The following is a 12,584-nucleotide window of genomic DNA, read 5'->3' on the forward strand; positions in this document are numbered from 1 at the left end:
ATGTATTGTCTTGTTGCTTTACTTATTTTCAAAACTATCTCAACTCATTGAGCAAATTAAGAAAGGAAGAATAGTAAGAACTGTTCATGTTGTGTGCCATAATACTAGATTTAGATGACATCTAGCGGACGTATAACTTGTCACATTTATTGTATCTTTGTATATATTTATAAAATGCAAGTTTATTCATTCATGAGATCTCCAATTTAACACACGAACGAGTCCTTAGATATTCTGTTTGGGAATCTTATTCTCAAGGAATTGAGACCGTGTGACAATATTCTCTAGTAATAGGATGTCTTAAACTATTTTTAGTCCTTAGATTCTTTGGATGATGACTTCGATTAGTTGAGTATGGACTATGTAATACCCCAAGTTTTTCTAGGCATTAAGTACAATGTTTTCTTGGAAATCAAAGGATACACGTGAAATTTTGGGATAATCGCCGAGGAACGAATGAAGGGTTTTTCGAAAAATCGTGGAAACTATTGCAAGGGGGCATCATCTAAGGTATTTTGGAGAAGTTTAAGGAGTTCTAGGGCTGAAGGGATATAAGTGCAAAGAAGTTTTGGGCTAAAGAGGTATTTGTAAGAAGTTAAAAATATCTTGTGACTAGTTAGTTAAAGGAACAAAATAAGCTAACTTAGTTAGGAGACATAATCATGAGGAATCTTGAAAAAACTAATTAACATGTGGTGGCACATGTTTCAAAGGACACATGTCGCAAGAGGGAGAAGTGGCTCAAATCTCAAGGGACACGTGGCGCAATCCTATGAAAAGCAATGATTACAACTTTATCTAAGTGACACATGGCAAGTGACACATGGCACTCTTGGATTGGCCATAAATGCCTATAAATAGCAAGGTCTTGGAAGGGAAAATCTCACCATTAATCAAGAGGAAAAGAGAAGGTGAGTTGAGAGGAGAAACTTTGCCTAAAAATAGAGTGGTAAAACACTTCGTCGGAAAAGTTGGATAGTCACTATAAAAGGAGTTAAACATCATCAAAACAGCAAGGTAATTCTAATTTATTTCCGTAGTTCAATAGATAATTGAATAAGGGTAGCGTGGGTTCAAATGGAAGTCAAATTGGAGTCCGGATGAGAGAGAACGGGCTGAAAAATCTCAAGACGTCAAAGCTGGAGGGGCGGCGCGTGCAGTTCATGTTGGAAATGTATGCCCTAAAGACACGTTTTGTTTAATTTATGGTAATGATGTTTCTTTTATTCAGTTTATGGCACATATATTATTTGCATTTAATTGTTGGAAAGGTGTCCATGCTATTAAGTAAGTGATTCATGTGATGGGTCGTTCTTCACAGTTAGGCATGAATCATGGGTACTTAATAAGCAAGAAAATATTACTCTTGATCTTTTGATAGAACTGGGCATTCTATCATGATAAGATCATTGTACAATAGATCCTAATGGAGGATGGCTTGCCTTAGCCAGTAAACAGTCCGTTTACTCTAATTGTACAAGCGCATTTGGAATGCGTAGAGTGGACCTGTGATAGAAGCTAATGACAAAGTACTAATTATCATGGAGCTAGTCTATCACTGCTACTACGTGGACGAGTACTCTAATACTTGAGTATTAGTTGGTGGTCTAGTGAACCTAGAGCTATATTCTTAGATTCATTGTAGGTGAGGTCTATCAAAGATCAATATCCTTTTGAGTTGGGAGTATGGTTTCTAATTAGCTAAGACAGACTAATACAAGATAGTTTCTGTGATTCACCCCCTTGTGATTGTCCAAGAATAATCGAATAATCCAGGGCCCTGGGAACGTGACTTATGAGTGTGTGCTTCTGGGTAGCTCCCAATGATAAGCAAGTACATTCGAGTAGTCACGGATTATTGGACTAGTGATCTAAGGATGGTAGAAGTCATTTAGAAAGGGTTTAGTACATTATTCCTTTCTAAATAATGGGTGTTACGCAGAGGGGTATTTTCGTCATTACACTAGTAGGTCAAAGACATGGCATATGCAAAATTATTCGTGGGGTCAGTGTTACCATATGGTGATAGTTGGAACACTTAGAATGACAAAATATAGCTACTAGGTAGCAGGGATATTTTGGTCATTTTAGTAGCCGTGAATAATTTGTCTTTTGGTCCCCGGGGTAGCTCGATGTAACTCATGTATTTTTAATACATTTGGCTTGTTGGATGAATTACATTAAGAGAGAATTATTTTATTTAGAATGGTCCATTGGGCTAAAATAAAATAATAGTTCATTAGGGTTTTAATTAATTAATTGGGCTAACCCAATTAGAAAATTAATTAAAAGATCTTGGCCCATTAGGGTTTGGCCCACTAGGGTTTTAACCCTAGGGTTCTCCCTATATAAATCTCTCTTTAGTTGTTTTTTGATCAAAAGTCGTTTTTTCTTCTTCACCGAAGAGAGGCCACGAGTTCGAGTCATACTCCGGAAGATCGAAAGGGGGCGTTTGAGTTCTGATGCGACGGAGCCGAAGGCTAGCAGGATAGCCGTCGTCTCCTCCACGCGAAGAAGCTCCCATCGCTCCATTCCGTCCGGTAATCCGCCGTAAAAGTAAGTCTCCTAGACTCTAACCAATACGAGGATCGTTTTTTATTTTAAAACGCTTCCGTTGCATGCTTTTGATCCTCGTTCATGATCCTTCAGTTCACGCGCCACCTGACTTCCGCGAGTGCAGCATGTGGGGGCCCTTCCCCCAGCACGTGAGGGCGTGTGAGGGGGGCCCCCTTGGCCCCAAATTTTATAGTCTTGGCCCTTAAATTTATTCCTAGGACCCTATGCAAAAATATTTTAGGTTTGAGTTTCGAAAGTATGTTATTTTGCAGAAAAGCATTCCCGAACCCTGTGAACAGTAACTTAACACTTCCAAACCAGCAAGGTGAGTGTTTCTTGCATCCTTTTGCTACATCCCTATCATTTTAGCTTCATTGGGTGAGGGTGTTGGCTTACATATCATGCCTTCGTGGCTTACATGTCATATTTTCCCTTGTTTATGCATATTCCTTCTGCTTTGTCATATATCATGTTTGTGTTGGTGACTGTGGCTAGTTGTTGGGATATCATGGAAGATCTAGTGCTCTTACGGTGAGCCATGGGTGACTATGATGACTGCGGGGGTGATTGCAACACCTTGGCATTGCTACCACAGGGGTGGATTTCATTATGACCTTATTGCATCTACACGCATGTACTTCATTATTTGATTTACTCACTTAGATGTAATATCTAACTTGGGTTGATGCCCCTGGAACGTTTAACGTTCCAGGTATGTTGGAAGTGCCAGGTGTTTCAGGTTCTAGTTTGAGCGTGAGCAAGGAGATGATGCTTGGCTAGCTTTGGGTTTTTTTTTTGAGTTATTACATACCCATGTAATTGTACCACAATGATGTATTGTAATAGCAGCTAGAGTACTCAAGATTATAAGAGGTGTGCGTATGTGGGTGTCCTACAACTGTACTTACGGTTTATGTGTTGAGTCATTTTTGGAGTATTGGATGTCGTGAGCTTTTCTTATACTTGTAAAGGAAATCTAGTGGAAACCCCCCTTATTTAGCTTTGGTTAAGCTTTCAGATTCGATCCAACGCTTCCGTTGGTAAGGGTTTCCATAACGCCCATAGGTGATGTCTGCTTATATTCCATGTTGTTGTGTATTTGGAAAAGTGGGGCGTTACAGTTGGTATTAGAGCTAGAATAAATAGTTTGGTTTGGGTTTGAGTTAATTAACTTTGAAGATGCAATAGTGATATGAGTTATTTTGAGTTATGATATGACTAATTTTGGCAGATATCTTGGTCTATGACAAGAATGGATCCACAGATAGAAGAAAATCAATTTCAGCGTGCCATCATGGGAGGATGGACCGCATTGCTAGGAGGACGATATATGCATCCGGGGGAGAAGTTAGGAGATTTTCTGAATTTAGTTACCCTTACTTTACAACAGTTTCTGACCTATGTGATGAATCACTATATGGTGGACTTACAAATATTCTTTTTGATTTCCTTACTAACCCAGAGTGGCAAGGTGCTGGAAATGATCTTCGCATTTTGGGACCCTATGATGATTTTGTAACTTTTATTACTCACCTACGCGAGGTAGAGGCATACCTAGACCCTATGGGGGAAGCAACAAACCAGAGTTGTGAAGAGGAACCTGAAGAATGAGATCTTACGCGACCCCCAGGATCAGAAAACGAGGAAGAGTAACTTTATCCTAAGGAACAAATTTTGTTGTTTGAGGAAGTAGACTTGTGGATATGTACGAAATGTGCAAATAAAGTGGTGCACTAGAAGTGGCTATGTACATATGTAATAGTGAAAATTCCCTATGAGTTGTATTTGCTTGCTACCATATTAGAAGAACTAACCATGAAGGCTTTATGGTGAAAAAAAAAGTAGATGATAGCTTGAAAGACATAGAGGGTTTGATGAGTGAGTTAGGAAATAATACAAGTGCTTGAATTGAGGTTCATTAGAATTACTAAATGGTTGTAGGTGGAGAGAAATCATCTTTCTCATTTCTTCACAAGAATTTGGAAGTTTCCCGAGTTAAGGATATGAACGCGATAAAGGTCTAGTAGGTACCTAGTTCATGAAATCCTTGTGAACGTTTCTAGATATGGTTATGTGGGGTTTGTTGTGTAGTAGTTAGCTAGATCCACGTGAGTTGGGGAAGTGGAGAATTTATGAACTTTGAGTTTCCATTAATTGGTTTGTGATTATTTCGGGTCGTTTTACTACTAAGGTGTGCGTGTTGAACTCATAATTTCAGAGTGTGATTATTTTACAAATGGTAAATACTCGCCGAACTAGGAACCCTAGTCGTGGAAACAACGTTCAAGAGGAGGAGATGCAAGACCTCCACGAGGAAGGGACGAAGACACCCTAAGGTAACCCACTGCCAGAAGGAAACCAAAGAGGAAGTAACCATATGGACTAGATGGAACGAGTCCTAGGGATTATGGTCGCTATCATGCAAGGGACACGACCAGCAGGTTAGGTTAATTCCCGAAACTCTGATGTTAGTGACAGGTTCCAACGGTTAAACTTGCCCACATTTCAAGGAAGGGCAGGAACCGACCCCTATGAGAGTGAGTATTGGTTGGAATAGATTGAAAAGATCCTTGATTTCATTGGATGTGAGGAGGCAGACAAGGTTGGTTGTGCTACATTCATGGTTCGGGATGAGGCTGATCAATGGTGGAAAACCATGCAAAGGACCCAGCAAGACCCTAAAGGGCAAGGTACGCCTAGTGTTTCATGGGTGCAATTTAAGGAACTTTTCAATACTAAATATTTTCCCTTATGTAATAAGTTGGAAAAAGTCCGGGAATTTATGAACCTAAAACAGACTGGGGATATGTCCATCACCCAGTATGAAGATAGTTTTACTCAGTTGATCAAGTATATGCCCATTTACAATTTGGATGAGGAGGCAAAGGCCCAAAAATTCCTTAGTAGACTGAAGTTGGAAATTCAACTGGCATTGAGCTCTTTGGGAGCCCGCACATATGCTGAAGTGGTTCTACAAGCGCTAACTGTGGAAAGCAACCTCCACCGAATGAACACCTTGAAGACAGAATTTCGAGAACTTGAGGACAAGAAACTTGGGAAAAGGCATGATCTTAGGGTTCAAGGAGAAAATTTCAAACACAAAAAGAACTGTCCTAGATGTCAAAAATTTCATCCCGGGAAACCTTGTGATCGAGGGAATAAAAAATGTTATACTTGTGGAGGAAAGGACCATATGTCTTGGGATTGCCCCAAAGGACCTGTGTGCTTTAATTGCTAGCGGATGGGCCATATCTCTAAGGACTACCCGCAAAGAAGAGAGGTCAATCAATCTCAGGTGAACCAGGGAGGCTGAGCACCGCAGCGGGGTCGTGTGTTCAGTCTGATGGGAGAAGGTGCCGATACCAATCAAACGGTTGTTCAAGGTACATCGATTTCTCTTTGATGCATTAGTGCGAGTGTTAGTCAAACCCAGGTTGAGCCATTCACATGCATTGGCACATCACCTAGGGAATGGTGATATGACGTGTTAACTTATATTTTGGCAGAATAAGGGATGTCGAATAGTAAGTTGGGTAGTTGTGAGTTAAGGAATATTGTTAGTCAATGTGTGTTAATTGTAACTTTGGTTATGGGTTGTGATTTTAAGAAATGTAATTGAGGAGCAAAAGGAAGGCATGGCAAAGTTACTTTAGAACTTGCTATGAATTATTGTGTCTGGTGATGATGTTTGAGTTAACCAACCCTTACAAATTTAATGAATAAAGGGATTCAAAATATAAAGTTGTGATTGTATTTGTGTACTTATATTCATGGGTGAGGAAGTGGCAGTATTAGGGGTATGACTATTATGCAATATGTTGTGTGGGCTTGGGAATTTAGGGGTTTGGGAAGGGGTGATGGCAATTGATATTGTATACATGGGTCGGGGTAGGTCGTAACTGTGAATGGAATGTTTCCCCCGATATGGGCATGTGACGTGTTATGAGCTTGCTTAGGAAATGTGTTTTCTCGTAATAGCAAGTAATGGGATTGCGGTTCCCATACTTGGCCTTAGGGGAAGGGAAATTTTATTCTGGTTACCAACCTAACCTTCGGTTTGGTATGCAAATTGTTATACACCCTAGAAATTGTGAGCAACTAGCTCTAGCTTGATTATCCTGAATTCTTCCCTTGTAACGCAAATATAATGCAGTGGTGGGCATGCTTTGGCAGTCCTATGTGAAAAGGTCAAGGTCTTCATGATTGTCTGAGGTGTTTGTTCTTTCAGAGGGATTTGAATGTGGGGTAGCGACGATGGATAGAGTTTTAAAGGGTTGTGTGATCTAGTACCACCTCGGGAGGGTGAACGTAGTGGCTAGTGTAGGGATGAGCCTGCTTTGATAGCCTGTTCTAGTGGCCCAAGGATGGAGGTTGGTGGAAACTTATCAGCCATTCATTCGTGGAAGCGATTCCTAAGGGAACATATGTTTACGTCGTTAGTTTGGCGATTCACTCTCATTTGACAAACAAATCTGGAAAGCTATTCTAGGATACTCGAATGTGTAGTCATGGGTTGACAATTGGGAATGGGTAGAAAACCCTGATATTGATTTTCGAATAAAACACTTTGTTTTCAAAGACGAATTTAAATGCCTAGGGCCAGAAGTTGGGACGACCATGCTGGGTGAGGCACACCCAACCAAGTGCGTTATCCGTCATAATGTGGGTCTTCAGGAGTGGGATGATATCTCTTGAGGAAGGTGTTCTGGGGACACCATAATCTTGAAGAATGAGGTGCAATTTCGAGGACGAAATCTTTTTTTAAGGGGGAGAGGATGTAATACCCCAAGTTTTTCTAGGCATTAAGTACAATGTTTTCTTAGAAATCAAATGATACATGTGAAGTTTCAGGGTAATCGCCAAGGAATGAATGAAGGGTTTTCCAAAAAATCATGGAAACTATTGCAAGGGGGCATCATCTAAGATATTTTGGAGAAGTTTAAGGAGTTCTAGGGCTGAAGGGATATAAGTGCAAAGAAGTTTTGGGTTAAAGAGGTATTTGTAAGAAGTTAAAAATATCTTGTGACTAGTTAGTTAAAGGAACCAAATAAGCTAACTTAGTTAGGAGACATAATCATGAGGAATCTTGAAAAACTAATTAACATGTGGTGGCACATGTTTCAAAGGACACATATCGCAAGGGGGAGAAGTGGCTCAAATCTTAAGGGACACGTGGCACGATCCTACGAAAAGTAATGATTACAACCTTATCTAAGTAACACATGGCAAGTGACACATGGCACTCTTGGATTGGCCATAAATGCCTATAAATACCAAGGCCTTGGAAGGGAAAATCTCACCATTAATCAAGAGGAAAAGAGAAGGTGAGTTGAGAGGAGAAACTCTGCCCAAAAATAGAGTGGTAAAACACTTCGTCGAAAAAGTTGGACTGCCACCGTAAAAGGAGTTAAACAGATTCAAAATAGTGAGGTAATTCTAATTTCTTTTCGTAGTTCGATAGATAATTGAATAAGGGTCACGTGGGTTCAAACAGAAGTCAAATCGGAGTCCGAACGAGGGAGAACGGGCCGAAAAACCTCAAGACGTCAAAGCTGGAGGGGCGCCGTGTGCAGTTCACGCGCCACTTGACTGCCGCGAGTGCAAGTCATGGGGGTCCTTCCCTCAGCGCATGAGAGCGCGTGAGGGGCCCCCTTGGCCCCAAATTTTGTAGTCTTGGCCCTTAAATTTATTCTCAGGACCCCATGTAAAAATATTTTAGGTTTGAGTTTCAAAAGTATGTTATTGTTGCAGAAAAGCATTCCCAAACCCTGTGAACAGTAACTTAACGCTTCCAAACCAGCAAAGCGAGTGTTTCTTGCATTCTTTTGCTACATCCCTATCATTTTGGCTTCATTGGGTGAGGGTGTTGGCTTGCATATCATGCCTTCGTGGCTTACATGTCATATTTTCCCTTGTTTATGCATATTCCTTCTGCTTTGTCATATATCATGTTTGTGTTGGTGACTGTGGCTAGTTGTTGGGACATCATGGAAGATCTCGTGCTCTTACGGTGAGCCAGGGGTGATTATGATGACCGCATGGGTGATTGCAACACCTTGACATTGCTACCACAAGGGTGGATTTCATTATGACTTTATTGCATCTGCACGCTTGTACTTCATTATTTGATTCACTCACTTAGATGTAATATCTAACATGGGTTGATGCCCCTGGAACGTTTAACGTTCCAGGTATGTTGGAAGTGCTAGGTGTTTCAGGTTCTAGTTCGAGCGTGAGCAAGGAGATGATGCTTGGCTAGCTTTGGGTTTTTTTTTGAGTTATTACGTACCCATGTAATTATACCACAATGATGTATTGTAATAGCAGCTAAGGTACTCAAGATTGTAAAAGGTGTGCGTATGTGGGTGTCCTACAATTGTACTTATGGTTTATGTGTTGAGTTATTTTTGGAGTATTGGATGTCGTGAGCTTTTCTTATACTTGTAAAGGAAATCTAGTGGAAACCCCCTTTATTTAGCTTTGGTTAAGCTTTCAGGTTCGATCCAATGCTTTCGTTGGTAAGGGTTTCCATAACGCCCATAGGTGATGTCTGCTTATATTCCATGTTGTGTATTTGGAAAAGTGGGGCGTTACAAACTATTTCAGGGGTTACTGCCTCATTCAATATGGGATACTGAGGGGAGGGTGGTGTGTCACACGCCACGTGACATGAGATATTGCTAGTAGACCTGCGGGTAGTTGTTGGGGAACAACCATCTGAATGTGACGCTAATGATAGACCACATGGTATGGTGGATAATGGTCTTGTCATTAGGTTGGGATGGTATATTGATCCTTGGACTTGAACCAACACGGTTGTTTTGTATGTTGGTGTGCGAGATTTGCTAATGAGCCAAACCATCTAATTGAGAGGTGGAGAGATTCATCTATATGGTTCCATATTGTTGGTATATAGAAACAAGTGTTGGGAATAGGATCCGTCGTCCTCATTGATAATTGATGGGATGAATATCCTATGTGATCTATTGTTAATGTGATAAGACATCCCTTACTAAGGCAGATTGAATATCAAGAAATGAGTGTCATGAGGTGTCATCTAGTCACATTAACGAGGTCAGTCACATAGTTACTGAGTTTGTAAGTTTATTACTCCATAACTCTTGCTCAGTCGAGTTATTACTTGTAATAGATTCACTTCAAGTGAGACTTCACTACCACCTATATTGTCCTAAACCGTAGCTAAGCGTTATTCAAGAACTCTTGGATCGTCATCAGAACATGGGGAGATTTTGGTGATGGATCAAGGAGTTAACTAGTACCGAAAGGGGTTTCGATGCTATCTAATTGCTAGCAGGTAATGAACCTAGGAAGTCACACACACCATATAATGTCGTATCTGGTAACCACATCTTATGCCCAAAGCTTCTCAGGGATTAGCGAGTCAAATGTTGACTTGCTGGCCTAGAGAGTCGACTTTCCTATGGCGGAAGTTGACTTTCGCTAAGGCAAGAGTCGACTTTTGGTCACTCAACTGCTACTCCAATTGGGTGCAACGTGTTGGTTGATTGGAGAAGGGCTGGGGGTTAAGGTGGTGGTCGAATTTGGAGAAGTAGAAAGTTTATTGCTTGACTTCTGTGTCTTCTTTTGCTTCTGAAAATTTTGTAGTCCCCAAAAATTCAATACATGTAACAGTTATACGGGGAGATTTGAGACGCGAGTACAAGTGATACAACAACTCTTGTGTTTAGCTAGGGAAGGGAAAATCGAAACGGTACCAGACAACATGCTAGGTGTGTGTAACGACCCGCTCCCATTTACGGGCATCACCGGTAAATAATCGATTGGATTACTCCCCGAGGAACAACAATTGAAGGGTTAGATTATGTTTCAACAGGAAACGCCCTAGGTGGGAACTAGGCTTCGTCCTTCCCTTCGCTCCACTTAGGAATCGGTCCCAATTCAAACAAGAAAACACAGCAGACCGAGACCTGAAACCCGAGTGAGCTTCACCTCTCTTCAGCTCGCCTCATAGCAAGCCAAAGGTGACCCAAGTACAAAGCTAGCATAACTAACACTTTGCTGAGTATTGGAGATTTATGAGAACATACCTTGCTGATCTTTACACGGTCCGAACTTGGCTTCAACAACTCAAGCCACATATAAATCATGCAGACTCACAATCATCTATCACACTGATGATTACAACAATTAAATACATTTAACGCTCAATAACACATACATTTACTCACAAGGGTATACATACATCACACCACATGGCTACGTACAAGAGGTAGTAAAATACAAAACTCGGGCAACACAGCTAGTTGCCACAACAGCCTCCCGACGCCATCCCTGCTTGCATCTGGACTTGCATAATCTACACATGAGGTAAAACCTCATGAGTCATAAAGACTCAGTAAGGGTGCAGTGCATGTAAATATGAATATAATCATGTTTATGTATTCCAAATGCATGCAAATAAGGCTAGGCCCACACATCCTCACAACCCACTAAGGTTTGAGGCATCAACCTATCAGTCCTCACAACAGTAGTCCTCCATACGGCCATAGGTTCACTAGATCTTGCATCACACAAGATATAACCACTACATGCCAATGCAACATAAAAATATTATCAAACATATTTACCAACTTGCAAGACCACCTCCACATGGGGCCATCCCTTACTTGGCTCGAAGCCTCATCTCTGCCTCGGCATGAATTCCAGCCTGAATCTCCAGTTCCTCTAGAGTCACTGCCTTCACGGTCGGACCTAAAAGCAACCACACACAAAAACCCACTCATATCAGGCATTAATCCCAAGCCTATGATTTTGCCACACCATAACGCCACTCATCAACAAATTTCCAAACAACCCCAACCGAGGGTTTAAACCAATCAACACTTCACATTATATCACTATCTCAAATATGGAAAATTAACTCGAAAAGAAATTATAAATTTACATCAACTAATCTGGAGGAGAAATCCAAAAATGCTTACTCCGATGATGCCTCCTGAGCCGCCACCTCGCACCTAAAATTCCGATTTCAAGCTTCTGACACGCTCCTCATGTCTCAAATTAATTTTCAGACTTTTCCCCAATTTTTCTGAAATTTTTTGGGATTTTTCCTTATTTTTCTCCTTTATTTCCAGATTTTCTTTTCTTTTATTTATTTATTTTTTTATTTCTCTTTTCCCTTCTCTTCTTTTCCATCTTCTCTCATGCGCGCGGGGCTACTGTTCATTGTCATCTTCGCACAGCCGACCTGCGTGTGCGCCAACCGTCGGCGGCCACCGCTCGCCTGCGACCATCACCAGCCGCACCCCATAGCCACACCACCACCGGCCTACATCGCGCCACCACCGGCCTGCGCCGTCTCCACTGCGGCTGGCCTCCCCCGAGCGCACGCTTCCTCCTCTGGTCTTCCATGGACGTCCGCCTCGATGCTTCTAGCGGCGACAACTGCTACCTCAGCCAGCCTCAACGCCGAACGCTTCCATGAGAGCCGCCGCCGCTAGCCTCCCGCGAACCTCCAGCCACCGACCCCCTGCCATCGCTATCGCTGCAACAGCAGCGACCAACGTCGCTGCCTCTCACTGCCACCGGTCGCTGATTCCAGCCGCCTCTAGCCACTAGCCAGCCATCAGCTTCCTGCTCGCAGCACTACCCACCGCCGAGCACGCCATGGCTGTCTCTGCCTCGGCCGCGGTCATTGCTTCAATCGTTGGCCATGGCGGCTTTTGCCATGGCCGATCTTTTCCTCTCTCTCACATGCTCTAACTCTCACTCTCTCTCGCAAGCGCAATCCTCTCACGGCCAAGCCTTCTCCCGCTTTGCATTTCTCGGCCATTTCAAAATGGCAGAGATCATTACATAAGAAGCTTCCTCTCACGCAGGAATATATATACATATATATATAATACACTAATTACATATAAACCCTCCATATATCTCAAAATTTCACTTAAACAATTAATAATTGCTCTTGAAGATCTTTATAATTACACTTGGGCCCTCCCAATGCTTAAATTAATTATAATTAAGCCACTCAAAATCTCGATTTA

Source organism: Diospyros lotus, chromosome 13 (assembly GCF_014633365.1).
Source record: "Diospyros lotus cultivar Yz01 chromosome 13, ASM1463336v1, whole genome shotgun sequence".
NCBI lineage: Eukaryota > Viridiplantae > Streptophyta > Magnoliopsida > Ericales > Ebenaceae > Diospyros > Diospyros lotus.